This window comes from Castor canadensis, chromosome 4 (genome assembly GCF_047511655.1).
Source record: "Castor canadensis chromosome 4, mCasCan1.hap1v2, whole genome shotgun sequence".
Lineage (NCBI taxonomy): Eukaryota > Metazoa > Chordata > Mammalia > Rodentia > Castoridae > Castor > Castor canadensis.
The window spans coordinates 26,948,102-26,962,252 of NC_133389.1; the positions used below are offsets into that span (position 1 = coordinate 26,948,102).

The 14,151-nt window shown below is 39.2% G+C and overlaps 1 protein-coding gene across 2 annotated transcripts in view; it reads left to right on the forward strand.

Annotated features, from left to right (window-relative positions):
- Positions 1-1,044: 1,044 nt before the first annotated feature.
- Dym (dymeclin) overlaps positions 1,045-14,151 on the forward strand; it is a 383,552-nt gene continuing 370,445 nt past the window's right edge. Inside the window, exon 1 of one of the 2 annotated variants that reach the window (XM_074069849.1) lies at positions 1,045-1,309. The gene's annotated coding sequence lies outside the window, so the exon portion shown is untranslated. The remainder of the gene's footprint in view (positions 1,310-14,151) is intronic. The other variant, XM_074069851.1, reaches the window with a different exon arrangement.

A 14,151-nucleotide genomic window follows, 5' to 3' on the forward strand; every position in this document is an offset into this window, starting at 1 on the left:
AGGTCTAGCCCATATATGGTTACATGCAATTCTACAGGCTACTTCATCCTAGTGCTACGTGACCTTCTCCATGTTTGGATTCCTTAGGTTTTCTCTCTCTGCTATGCCATCCCTACCTCTTTGCCACTTTATCAGAACACAGGCCTTGTCTGTTTCTCTTCTGGTCCTCCTCCCTGCTACACCTTGTGTTCTAGTGTGTTAATTCTGCAAGCTCAGTGAATTTACTGGCAGTTGATATTGGAAAAGAGTATCTACTATCTGTATAGTTCTTTACTGAAAATATTGACATATATTGACTCTATAATGGAAATAATAGTGATAGCTGTTTCAGAGGGCTAATTTGGAGAAATAAACATAGTAACAGTATATAGTAGAAACAATCAATTCTGTGAGTGGTTAATTATTAATACTGTAATTCCAACAACCATCATATATAGAGGAAACTGGCTGGGAGAAGTAAAGTAGTTTGCTCAAGCTTGTAAAACTGGCAATCTCAGCTCATCTAACTTCAGATTCCATACTTTGGGCTTGAGATTTAGCTAGGTTGATAGAACAGATGCAGAGTATTCATAAGACCTTGGGTTCAATCCTCAGTACTGTACACACATACCCACAAAATTTTGTATCGGCTCTTCTTCCCTTGTGACCTGCCTTTACTACATTGCTGGCAAGTTTAGACCTTTCAGCTGCCTCCATTAAAAGTTACTTTCCTGGATTGGGGATGTAGCTCAGTGGTAGAACACTTGCCTAACATGCAAAAGCCCTACGTTCAATCCTCAGCACCAAAAAAGAATTACTTCCCTAATTCTCAACTCTTCAGAGCTCGACATTGGGATGGATATTCAGCTGGATGTAACAGGGCTCTTAATAATCTTAAGGCACCAGTACAGGTGGCGTAGGTAAACTACTCTAGTACCAGAAAAGCAAGGCATTTGCCACTTCTCAATTTGCCACGTGGCTTTGGAGATTACCCCGGAGTCTCTAGGAAAAGCAACGACTCCACGACTACATTTCCCAGAAGCCCGCGCGCCGCGCGCCACGGGGCCGCCCGCTGGCGCGCGCCAGGCCGTTCGCTCCCTAGCCGTGTTCTCTGTCGCTTCCCTCTCGTCTCTCCGCCTCCCGGCCTCCGCACCAACGCGGCCCGGGCTGGAGCCGAGCCGGAACCCCAGCCGGAACCCGAGCCGCAGAGACGTGGAAACATGGAGGCCTGAACCAGTGTTCTGCACCCGGGCTGTGGCGCGACCGCGGATCTCGGACGCCTCGGCCAAGACGCGGGGCTGGCAGCGGAGCTCCCCGCAGGCTGAGACAGGTGGGCTTGGCGCCGCCCCCGGCAGCGCGGCCTCCGCCCCTGTCAGTGGGAAGGTGATGGAGGCGACGGGCCGCACCGCCGGCATCGGGAGGGAGGAGGGACCCTTCCGCGATGGGCCGCCCCGTCTGCCCCTCCGGGGAGAGAGCGAGACGGACCTCAGTCCGGGTCTAGGCTTGGGACTTGCGGGGTACTGAAGGCCACCCTGGGTTCGGGAGATGGGGCGATGTTGTTTTGACACATGGGTGTGTGATGGGCAAGCTGGCCAATAGTGTGTGTGTTTGACGTGTCCTTTTTATTGAGCTAAAATTCACATGCCATAAGCCCCACATTTTAAAAGTACAAATCAGTAGGTTTTTTTTTTTTAAAGTATGTTTACATGGTTGTGTAACCCCATTAGTACCTAATTCCCCAAAAGAAGTCCTACCCTTTAGAGGTCCTTTCTCTCATCCCCCTCTCCTCTACCCCCTGCAACTGTCAATTTTCTGAAAAGGTGGGTGTTTGTAAACTGAGCGAGTGGGGTGACAGAGTTGATCCAAAGATGGTAGAGACGTGAGGAAGGGTGTGGTTGTAAGCCGGCCAGCAAAAGGAGGTGCCTGGGAAAGATTGGCAGATGGAGTGGGCTCCCTGAAAGGCCAGAGGGGAGGTTGGTGAGACCTATGCAGAGGTGCTGGACTGCAGGATAAGAAAACGGGTTTGAAGGTGGTGGACAGGAGTGTAACCTTACCAGAGGAATCCAGGGGCCTGGACTGATGAGTTGAGGGCTCCACAGAGGAAGTGGAATTGGAAGGGAAGAAAATAGAAGCAGGAGAAGGGTAACTGTGGAGGATGAAATTTATGAATATAGGGGTTTCTAAGATGATTACTTGCTTTGGAATTTTTATCTTAGATAATCCTGTTGGCAATTCAGAGATAAACTGGGCAAGTATGAATTATTCCCATTCTGCAAAGGAAGAAGCAGCCTTTTAGATGTTGGGGACTTGCTTAAACTCATAAAGTTAGTAAGTAGGGCAGAATGAGTTGAGATTGAGTAAGTGATGAACTAATCAACTGCAAGTGGATTAAGTGGCTGGGAATTGAGATAGGGCAGTGTTAATAGGAAGGAGATTCTGGGCAGGGGATGTAGCTCAGTGGTAAAGAGCTTGCCCAGCATGTGCAAGGCCCTGGGTTCATATCCCTAGTACTGGAAAAAAAATTAGCTGTTAAGTTTGTGTTGTTATAGCAGATAAGTGTTAGGAAGTCTGTGTTGTTTTGATAGGCCAAGGTCTTTTTTTGTTTTTGTACTTTGTAGAAAAGTTCAAATGGGCTATGGGTGTAGCTCAGTGGTCGAGAGCTTGCCTAGCATGCAGGAGGACCTGGATCTGATCCCTCAGCACTTCTAACGAAAAAAAAAAAAAAAAAAGCCCTCAGAAAATAGTGGAATAATCTAAGGTACTCCCATGTACCCATTACCCAGCTCCAACGATGATTAGCATATGACAATTTAGTTTGATCTGTACCCTATCCATTCCTATTCCCCACTCTCAGTTATTTTAAAGGAAATCATGGGCATACCATTCATCTGTAAATATTTTAGTATATATCTGTAGAAGGTTGATCACTATTTTTGGAGTGTCAGCATTTGAACTCAGGGCCTTACACTCACTAGGCAGGTACACTGTTTCTAATGTGCACCTAATACCATTGTCACACTTACAAATGTTAATTGTAAACTTCATAACAATACCTAGAAGGACTTTTGATACAAGGGGAATAAGCAGTGTAAATACTTTTATGCTTAACTTGCTGAAAAATATAGTATAATTGTCTTCTGTTTTTTTTGGTGATCCTGCTGTTCCCTCTTCCCCTTTTTAAAAAGTTGGCTTTTTGGGGACCAGGAATTAGAGAAAAGGTTAGCTTAAAAAGAATTAACCTAGAAGGTAACACACATGCACAGGAAATTAATGTGAGTCAACTCCCTGTAAAGTTATCCTTATCTCAACTAGCAAAAACCCTTGTTCCTTCCTATTATTGCTTATACTCTCTCTTCAATAAAATTAGAGATAAGGGCAAAAGAGTTTCTGCCGGGTATCGAGGAGGTGTGGGGGAAAGAGAGGGGATGAGGTGGGTGATAAGGGAGGGGGTGGGGGCAGGGGGGAGAAATGACCCAAGCATTATATGCACATATGAATAATTTAAAAATAAAGAAATAATTAAAAAAAAAGTTGGCTTTTTAATGAATGGTGTTTTGTGAGGGCAGGAGAAAAGTAGAAGTGAAATACACACAAGTAACTTATAGTACTCTAAATATTTGGATAATTTTGATTATGCTTCTCTAGATAATTTCACATATTGTTAGAAGTCATTTAATGTCAAGGAAAACCCTGTCTCAAAAATAAAGCAAAACAAAAAAATCCTTTAATGTGCATGTCTTAGTTTTCTATGACTACTGTAACTCATTACTACAAGTATAGTTGCTTAAAACAACATAGATATATTATTTTCTATTTCTCAACTAAGACTGTGTTCCTTTCTGGAAGTATCTAGGGGAGAATTTGTTCTCTTGCTTCTTCTAACTTCTAGAGGTTGCCACCTTCCTTGGCTTGTGGCTCCTTTCTTCCATCTTCAAAGCCACTAGTGATGCATCTCTGATCATTCTTCTGTTGTCACTTCTCTCGACACAGCTGGGAAAGTGTTCTGCTTTAAGGATCCAGGTGATTATATCAGGCTTACTTGGTAATCCTACCTAAGGTTTAATCACACCTCTGAAGTCCTTTTTGCAGATAACATAATCGTGGGTTCCATGGATTAAGATGTGGACATCTTTGGAGGTTATTATTCTGCTTATCACAATGTGTTTTGGAATATTTTGCTGAGGCTTAAGAAAGTAGGCAGTTTTCTTTGCTGCTGCAAAATGCCACATGAGTGCCATTTTTTTCTTTAGGATTGAAGATAATGGGCGGTTAGAGCAAGAGAGGACTGTTGTGTTTTTCTTTTTAGTGACTATGAGCAAATAATGGGAAGTACCATAGCACTTGTAGTGTAGGTTTTGGTGGAATGAGAACTATAAAAGTGATTGAATATAAAAGCAATAAAATATGTAAAGTTTTTCTGCATTTTACTTTGGTCTCTTTCATATTTGTGTTTTTATAGGTTTTTTTTTTTTTTTTTTTGGTGGTGCTGGAGTTTGAACTCAGGGCCTCACACTTGCTAGGCAGGTGCTCTACCACTTGAGCCACTCAGCCAGCCCCGTATTTGTCTTTTTAAAATATCACATACTTAATTAGAATATATATATAATATATGTTATATATAATATACTAGATATTATAATATAATATATATTATATATTATAAATGGTACTAAACTGACACCGTGGGAGTGATGCTGGTTGCCATGTGCAGGTTGAGAGCACAGGGACAGTTGGTCCCAGTATGAGGTAGAAGCACACCTAATTTAGCAGGAAATGAACTCTCTTAAGTAAGTGAGAGAACATTTCCAGGCAGAATGAGCTGCTGTGAGATTTGGACTTGAAGTTCCTTCTCAAGTTCTCCTGTGACTCAGCTGGATGTGGTTAAGTGCTGTGGGCCTGAAAAGCAGAGTGACAAAATGGTCATTCCTCCTCTCCCCTTGCTGGAAGAAGAGAGACTAATCTTACAGGTGGACAAGATTTCTGGGAGTCCTCTACTTTGGTAGGTTGCTTCCTGATGTGGTTCTACTTTTTTTGCTTAGCTGTGGAAATCTTGACTGTCCTTAGGTGTGAAAGTCTTGGCTCTCTGATGGTGGTGTTCTCTTATTAGGAAGAGTGATGGGAATTACTGAACATCTGTTCTTGTCTTTAAGCTTATTTTCCATAGTAAGAACTTCCGTAGCAGAATTTAATGCTGTGGTTGTAAACAGTTTATATGTTAGCCTTGCATTATTTATTTCTAAACAAAATAACCTAAGATGTAGGGTTGGGAACAACTTTTCATGTAAGTCTTATTTACTAAAGATTTTTTTTTTATTTCTTTAAGGAATGAAAAAAATTTATACTTTTTAATGTCTTCTCTAATTTTTATTTGAAAAAATTGTACATCAGAAGTGGTTATAACTCTCTAATAGGGACATTGGTAGAATTATCTTTTAAAAATCTTTTATCATATAATTGATAATAAATTTCTTTTTTAGGTTGAGTTTGAATCTTGACAACTTTTTTTTTTTTTGGAGGTACTAGGGTTTGAACTCAGGTTAATGCTTGCTCATGCTTGCTTGGCAAGCATGCTACCGTTTGAACCACACCTCCAGCCTGAATCTTGACAATTCTTCCTTCAAATTATCTCATGCAACCCTCCACCTTTTTCTTAGTTTCAAAGCCTCCTGTATCAGTTAGGATTAGGTTTAACTATGAGTGACAGAGACCTGAAAAACAATAGCTTTGACCATGCTACTAGTTTCTTTCTCATGTGAGAGAAGTCCAGAGTTGACAATTAGAGTTGGTGTGTATGGCAGCCCTGTTGTCATGAGGAACTTGGCCTCCTTGCACTTTCTTACTCTTTCATCCCCAGTGTGTACTGGACCCTTGATTTCTGGGTCCAATACAGCTGCTGGAGTTCTACGTTCCAAGGAACAGGAGGGAGGAAGATGCAAAGAAATGGCTGTCTACTCATAAGGAGACTTTAATGTATCTTAGCTGAACAAGAATGTTCAGTCTGTTAGTGGGAGGACTGGAGATTGGGTGGGCAATTAGCATTTGCTACATATTCCATAATTAGTTTTCTGTCTATGGACTCCAGACTAACCTTCCCAAAACACTAGGTTTGAATCCCAGTTCTGTCATTTGCTTGCTTTGGCATGTTACTCAGCCTTTCTGTGTTTCAGTTTTCTTACCTGTAAATTGGAATTAATATTTACTTTATATGGTTGTTAGAGAATTAAATGTAGTTCCTTTTATCTGTCAAGCAATATATGCACTATAAATATTAATTGTTTGCCTTCTCTTTCCTTAGATTTCTGAACATGGATATCTGAACGAGTGATGTAAAAAAAAAAGATTTGGAGGTGAATAGGGGAAGGAGATCTATGTATCTTCATTTATTCATTCATTAATTCAGTTCAGTATTAGGCATGTTGAGTTTGAGGTGCCATTGGACATTAGATGATGCAATCATATGAGTGCATCTGGTACTCACAAAACAGTTCTGGACTGGACACATATATTTTGGGTTTAGCAATGTTAGGAATAGAGTTTGCTGATCTGGAAGTCTTAGGACATATGTGATTGTGTAGTTGCAACATGCAGGGTAAGAAGACAAGAATAGTGCCCTCTAGTCAGTCTCCAGACGCCATCAAGCATCAGCTTGCACTCTGGCTTCTTAGATCTCCACTCTGCTTCCTCTCCTGCACCAGCCTTGCTGAACTTCCTCCAATCCCTGAATGGGCCCTGCCTGCTTTGTCTTAACCATGGGCCTTCACACATGCTATTCCTTTTGCTGTGGAAGTTTCTGAGCTCCTACATCCAACCAGGGGAGTCCCTCTTGTCCTTCAGACCTTAGCTTTTATGGTATGACCTGTAAGAAGTTTTTCTTTCATCTCTGCTGTGGTCTGGATGTTGACTGTCCCCCAAAGGCCCTTTTGTTAAAGATTTGTCCCTGTGGTAATGCTATTGGTGGTGGAACTCTTGAGAGTTTGGGCCTTGTATGAGGTTTTCAGGTCATTGGGGGTGTGCCCTGAAGAGGATGGTGGAATCCTGATCCTTTTCTCCCTGGCTTGGCTCCCTGGCTTGTGATATGAGTGGTTTTGGTCTGCCCTGTGCTCCTGCCATGATGTACTGCCTTGCCAGAGGCCCAAAGCTGTATGGCCAATCAGTTATGAACTGGAACCTCTAAAACTGTAAGCCAAAATAAATCTTTTCTTCTTATAATTATCTCAGGTATTTTGTTATAGTGATGGAAAGCTGATTATTGCAGCCAAAGCTGGTCTGGAACTGGCAATCTTCCAGTTCCCAGCATTAGAATGCTGGGATTATAGGTATGAACCACAATGCCCAGTCTTATAATTTCTCATTATCTGTATCTCTTTCTGGACTATAAAAAAATTCCATTCTTTACAATTTTAACCTTGGTGCTTTGCATAGTATTGGCCACATATTGGACCCTCAGAAATAGTTGTTAAATGCTGACAGATCTTTTGTGCTTATATAACTATAATGTGATAGAGGTTGGGTACTGTTGTTTGGTTTTCCAAACCTGCACCGTTCTTTGGTATTTGCACATTGAGTTGTTTATGTGGGTCAGTGATTGTGAAATAGTGAAACATGTTCTCTCCAGCTTACTTATAGCTTATTTTTTCTACTCAAAGTAACACTTGTGTATTGTTAGAAAATAATACTAGATAGAAGGTGGATGGATTATAAGAAAATCAGAAATACACTGCCTTTTCCATTCATACTTTTTAATCTGGTCCTCAGAGGCCACTACTTAAAAAAAAGCCTCTTTTGAGCTTTTTCTTCTGATCCTTATCTCTGTGTTTATACTATGTCTAAAGATGCTATTTTGCTAGTCACTAATTTTAGGTTATATCTGTTGAGTTCTTGTTATGATAGGTGAGGGTCTTTCCCACCTTTCCCTCCCCTGGCCGTTCCAGTCCAGGTGCATAAGAATTTTTGGTAAACTGGGTACTTGTGGTTTATGTCTGTAATCCTAGCTACTTGAGAGGCAGAGATCAGGAGGATCACAGTTCGAAGCCAGCTTGGGCAAATAGTTCTTGAGACCCTTCCATGAAAATACCCAACACAAAAAAGGCCTGGTGGAGTGGCTTAAGTGGTAGAGCACCTGCCTAGCAGGCATGAGGCCCTGAGTTCAAACTCCAGTACTGTTCCCCCCTAAAAAGATCATTAAGAGTTCTTGGTTAACTTACTGTTCAGCAGTTATATTATTATAACATAAATATTGCTTACTGCTGGTGAATAGTTTACTTTCTTCTCTTTCACCTTTCCCAGTTTTCTTAGTTTTCCTTGCACATATTCATTTTTACCAAATACTTTGAAAGATCTGTGGGAATTGGTACCCAGGAATTGATGTAAGATGTTACTCTGGCTACTACTATTGTCGTTAGTAGTAATTTTTTTTGTTGTTGTTCCTTTCATTTTCATGTCTTTGTTAGCTTTGCAAGTAAGGTAGAAATCTCAGACCATTTAGTCCTGACTTGACAATGTAGCATTCCTATTTTGTTTATTGCTTCCTTTTTGGAACTCCTATTATAAAAATATTAAGCTATTCTAAGTTGGTCTTCTGATCTTCTAATTTTTTCTGCCTGTTTTCCATTTATTTGTCTTGTTCTTTATCATGGAGTTTCTTTGATCTTATCTTTTCTCCTTTCTTTTGAATTTCTTATCCTATTTTTAATTTGAAGGTACTTTCTTCTTCTTTGATTACATCCTTTTGGATGACATCTGTTCCTGGTTCATGAAACAATATGATATAGTGATTAAAAGAGCATGGTTTCTGCATCCCCTTAGCTGGATTTGAAACCTTGTTTGCTACTTTCTAGTTCTATAATTTCAGACAAGTTAATGAACCTTTCTTTGCTTCAGTTTACATTTGTATGCTAAGAATTGGCATATATTTTGCATAAAGTACTATATTATAAATATCTACAAAGCAAGCCTCAGCAAATATAAGAAAATAGAAATAATACCGTGCATACTATCTGATCACAGTGCAGTAAAAGTAGAACTCAACAACAAAAGTAAAGACAAAAAACATGCAAACAGCTGGAAACTAAATAACTCATTACTTAATGAAGAATGGATCATCGATGCAATAAAAGAGGAAATTAAAAAGTTCCTGGAAGTCAATGAAAATGAAAACACAACCTACCGGAACCTATGGGACACAGCTAAGGCAGTCTTGAGAGGAAAGTTTATAGCCATGAGTGCATATATTAAAAAGATTGAAAGATCCCAAATCAATGACCTAATGATACATCTCAAACTCCTAGAAAAACAAGAACAAGCAAATCCCAAAACAAATAGAAGGAGAGAAATAATAAAAATAAGAGCTGAAATCAACGAAATAGAAACCAAAAAAACCATACAAAGAATTAATGAAACAAAAAGTTGGTTCTTTGAAAAAATAAACAAGATTGATAGACCCCTGGCAAACCTGACTAAAACGAGGAGAGAAAAAACCCAAATTAGTAGAATTAGGAATGCAAAAGGGGAGATAACAACAAACACCATGGAAGTCCAGGAAATCATCAGAGACTACTTTGAGAACCTATATTCAAATAAATTTGAAAATCTAAAAGAAATGGACAGATTTCTAGATACATATGATCATCCAAAACTGAACCAAGAGGAAATTAATCACCTGAATAGACCTATAACACAAAATGAAATTGAAGCAGCAATCAAGAGTCTCCCCAAAAAGAAAAGTCCAGGACCTGATGGAGTCTCTGCTGAATTCTATCAGACCTTTAAAGAAGAACTGATACCAACCCTCCTTAAACTGTTCCACGAAATAGAAAGGGAAGGAAAACTGCTAAACACATTTTATGACGCCAGTATTACACTTATCCCAAAACCAGGCAAAGACACCTCCAAAAAGGAGAACTACAGGCCAATCTCCTTAATGAACATTGATGCAAAAATCCTCAACAAAATAATGGCAAACTGAATTCAGCAACACATCAAAAAGATTATTCACCACGACCAAGTAGGCTTCATCCCAGGGATGCAGGGGTAGTTCAACATACGAAAATCAATAAACATAATAAACCACATTAACAGAAGCAAAGACAAAAACCACTTGATCATCTCAATAGATGCAGAAAAAGCCTTTGATAAGATCCAACATCATTTCATGATAAAAGCTCTAAGAAAACTAGGAATAGAAGGAAAGTTCCTCAACATTATAAAAGCTATATATAACAAACCTACAGCCAGCATTATACTTAACGGAGAAAAATTAAAACCATTCCCTCTAAAATCAGGAACCAGACAAGGATGCCCACTATCTCCACTCCTATTCAACATAGTACTGGAATTCCTAGCCAGAGCAATTAGGCAAGAAGAAGGAATAAAAGGAATACAAATAGGTAAAGAAACTGTCAAAATGTCCCTAGGTAAAGAAACTGTCAAAATATCCCTATTTGCAGACGACATGATCCTATACCTTAAAGACCCAAAAAACTCTACTCAGAAGCTTCTAGACATCGTCAATAGCTACAGCAAGGTAGCAGGATATAAAATCAACATAGAAAAATCATTAGCATTTCTATACACTAACAATGAGCAAACGGAAAAAGAATGTATGAAAACAATTCCATTTACAATAGCCTCAAAAAAAATCAAATACCTAGGTGTAAACCTAACAAAAGATGTGAAAGACCTCTACAAGGAAAACTACACACTTCTGAAGAAAGAGATTGAGGAAGACTATAGAAAGTGGAGAGATCTCCCATGCTCATGGATTGGTAGAATCAACATAGTAAAAATGTCGATACTCCCCAAAGTAATCTACATGTTTAATGCAATTCCCATCAAAATTCCAATGATATTCATTAAAGAGATTGAAAAATCTGTGAAATTTATATGGAAACTCGAGGCCACGAATAGCCAAGGCAATACTCAGTCAAAAGAACAATGCAGGAGGTATCACAATACCTGACTTCAAACTATATTACAAAGCAATAACAATAAAAACAGCATGGTCCTGGCACAAAAACAGACATGAAGACCAGTGGAACAGAATAGAGGACCCAGATATGAAGCCACACAACTATAAGCAACTTATCTTTGACAAAGGAGCTAAAAATATACGATGGAGAAATAGCAGCCTCTTCAACAAAAACTGCTGGGAAAACTGGTTAGCAGTCTGCAAAAAACTGAAACTAGATCCATGTATATCACCCTATACCAAGATTAACTCAAAATGGATCAAGGATCTTAATATCAGACCACAAACTCTTAAGTTGATACAAGAAAGAGTAGGAAATACTCTGGAGTTAGTAGGCATAGGTAAGAACTTTGTCAATGAAACCCCAGCAGCATAGCAACTAAGAGATAGCATAGATAAATGGGACCTCATAAAACTAAAAAGCTTCTGTTCATCAAAAGAAATGGTCTCTAAACTGAAGAGAACACCCACAGAGTGGGAGAAAATATTTGCCAACTATACATCAGACAAAGGACTGATAACCAGAATATACAGGGAACTTAAAAAACTAAATTCTCCCAAAACTAATGAACCAATAAAGAAATGGGCACGTGAACTAAACAGAACTTTCTCAAAAGAAGAAATTCAAATGGCCAGAAAACACATGAAAAAATGCTCACCATCTCTAGCAATAAAGGAAATGCAAATTAAAACCACACTAAGATTCCACCTCACCCCTGTTAGAATAGCCATCATCAGCAACACCACCAACAACAGGTGTTGGCAAGGATGCGGGGGAAAAGGAACCCTCTTACACTGTTGGTGGGAATGTGGACTAGTACAACCACTCTGGAAAAAAATTTGGAGGCTACTTAAAAAGCTGGACATCGATCTACCATTTGATCCAGCAATACCACTCTTGGGGATATACCCAAAAGACTGTTACTCCAGAGGCACCTGCACACCTATGTTTATTGCGGCACTATTCACAATAGCCAAGTTATGGAAACAGCCAAGATGCCCCATCACTGACGAATGGATTAAGAAAATGTGGTATCTATACACAATGGAATTTTATGCAGCCATGAAGAAGAACGAAATGTTATCATTTGCTGGTAAATGGACGGAATTGGAGAACATCATTCTGAGTGAGGTTAGCCTGGCTCAAAAAACCAAAAATCGTATGTTCTCCCTCATATGTGGACATTAGATCAAGGGCAAACACAACAAGGGGATTGGACTATGAGCACATGATAAAAGCGAGAGCACACAAGGAAGGGGTGAGGATAGGTAAGACACCTAAAAAACTAGCTAGCATTTGTTGCCCTTAACGCAGAGAAACTAAAGCAGATACCTTAAAGCAACTGAGGCCAATAGGAAAAGGGGAACAGGTACTAGAGAAAAGGTTAGATCAAAAAGAGTTAACTTAGAAGGTAACACACACGCACAGGAAATTAATGTGAGTCAACTCCCTGTATAGCTATCCTTATCTCAACCAGCAAAAACCCTTGTTCCTTCCTATTATTGCTTATACTCTCTCTACAACAAAATTAGAAATAAGGGCAAAATAGTTTCTGCTGGGTATTGGGGGGGGAGCGGGAGGGGGCGGAGTGGGTGGTAAGGGAGGGGGTGGGGGCAGGGGGGAGATATGAACCAAGCCTTGTATGCATATATGAATAATAAAAGAAAAATGAAAAAAAAAAGATAAAAAATAAATAAAATAAACTTATTTTCTTTATGAATTAAAAAAAAATATCTTAGGTTTTGTGGGCCAAGATGAAGGATGTTGTGTAGGTACTTTGTAACAAGAGAGGAGAATTTTCTACAAATCTTTATTAATGAAAATTTAAAAATGCAGTGCTAATGTAACAATTAAGAACAATTTTTTTGTTTGTTTGTTTTTTGTCTTCTTTGGTGCTGGGATGAAATCCAGGGCATTGTGCTTTCTAGGCAAGCACTCTACCACTGAGCTACATCCCAGCACCAAGAACCTTGTTTTTTTTTAAATAAAGAATTGTTTGTGTGATGAATAAACCTTTTTTTGGTGGGGGAAGTGATAACATTTTCTTTTTTTTTCTTTTTTTTTTTTTTTTGCAGTAGTAGAGCTTGAACTCAGGGCCTGTACCTTAAGCCACTCTACCAGCACTTTTCTGTGATGGTCTCTTTTTGAGATAGGGTCTCATGAACTATTTGCTGGGGGCTGGCTTCAAACTGAGATCCTCTTGATCTCTGCCTCCTGAGTAGCTAGGATTACATGTGTGAGGCACCAGAGCCCAGCAAGGGATGACATTTTCTCTTGTCAAAACTGATTATAAATATCCATCTGATTTATAATCAATTTTTTTGCATTACATCTTTCAGATTATTTTCTTATACAGGTACTGTAAATACTGATGCCAATCCACGAATGTGGTTTTAATAGTGTGTATTCATTGCTTAAAAGGCATTTATAGAATTGTTGGGTTCTTTTCCTAGTATTTACCGTTTAGCACATTGTTACACTGCAGACTAATCCAGTTGAGGGTTAGGTGGCAGATCCTCAATAGACAATTAAATAGTTTCTGAAATGTGGAAAGTTCTTTTGTCAGTGCATTCAGATCTGAGAAATGCTGCTGGAATTGTATTTTGATTTTGGAGAATGTATCTGCTGCGTCTGTGTGGGAATGGAACTCTCATTTCTTATTTAAATTTTGATGGCATAGGAACTATATAAAACAGCTTAATGTTACCTGTGACTTAAGGTCAATTGTCATTGAAATGCCTTTACCTTTGTATAGGTTTTGTATATAGGCATTATAGGCCTTCTGATTTTAGGTTGAGTTCACTAAGAAATAATATCAAGTCCAGCAAAAACTATTTTCCATAGACTTTATACATCTTGCATTTCTACAAGGTTTGTAAATTTGTTCAACTAAGTCTTTTTTTGCTCCAGACATGTGTTAACCACCATCAGTTATTGTACATCTTAGCAGATTACATTTCAGGTTGTGCTGAGTTAGTATTTTCTTAACTTAAAAAATTCATGACTGTAATTGTTCATATGGGATATTTTTTTTGTGGAGGGGCGGGAGGAGGATTTGGAAAGGGCAAAGGGGGAGGGAGGGAGTGCTGCCTACACTGTTCTTTGAGTAACTGTTTTCACTGAAAGAGTCACATGTTAAAGATTTTTATTGGGCAGGTCATGGTGGTGTATGTCTGTAATCCCAGATACTCAGGAGGCAAAGGTA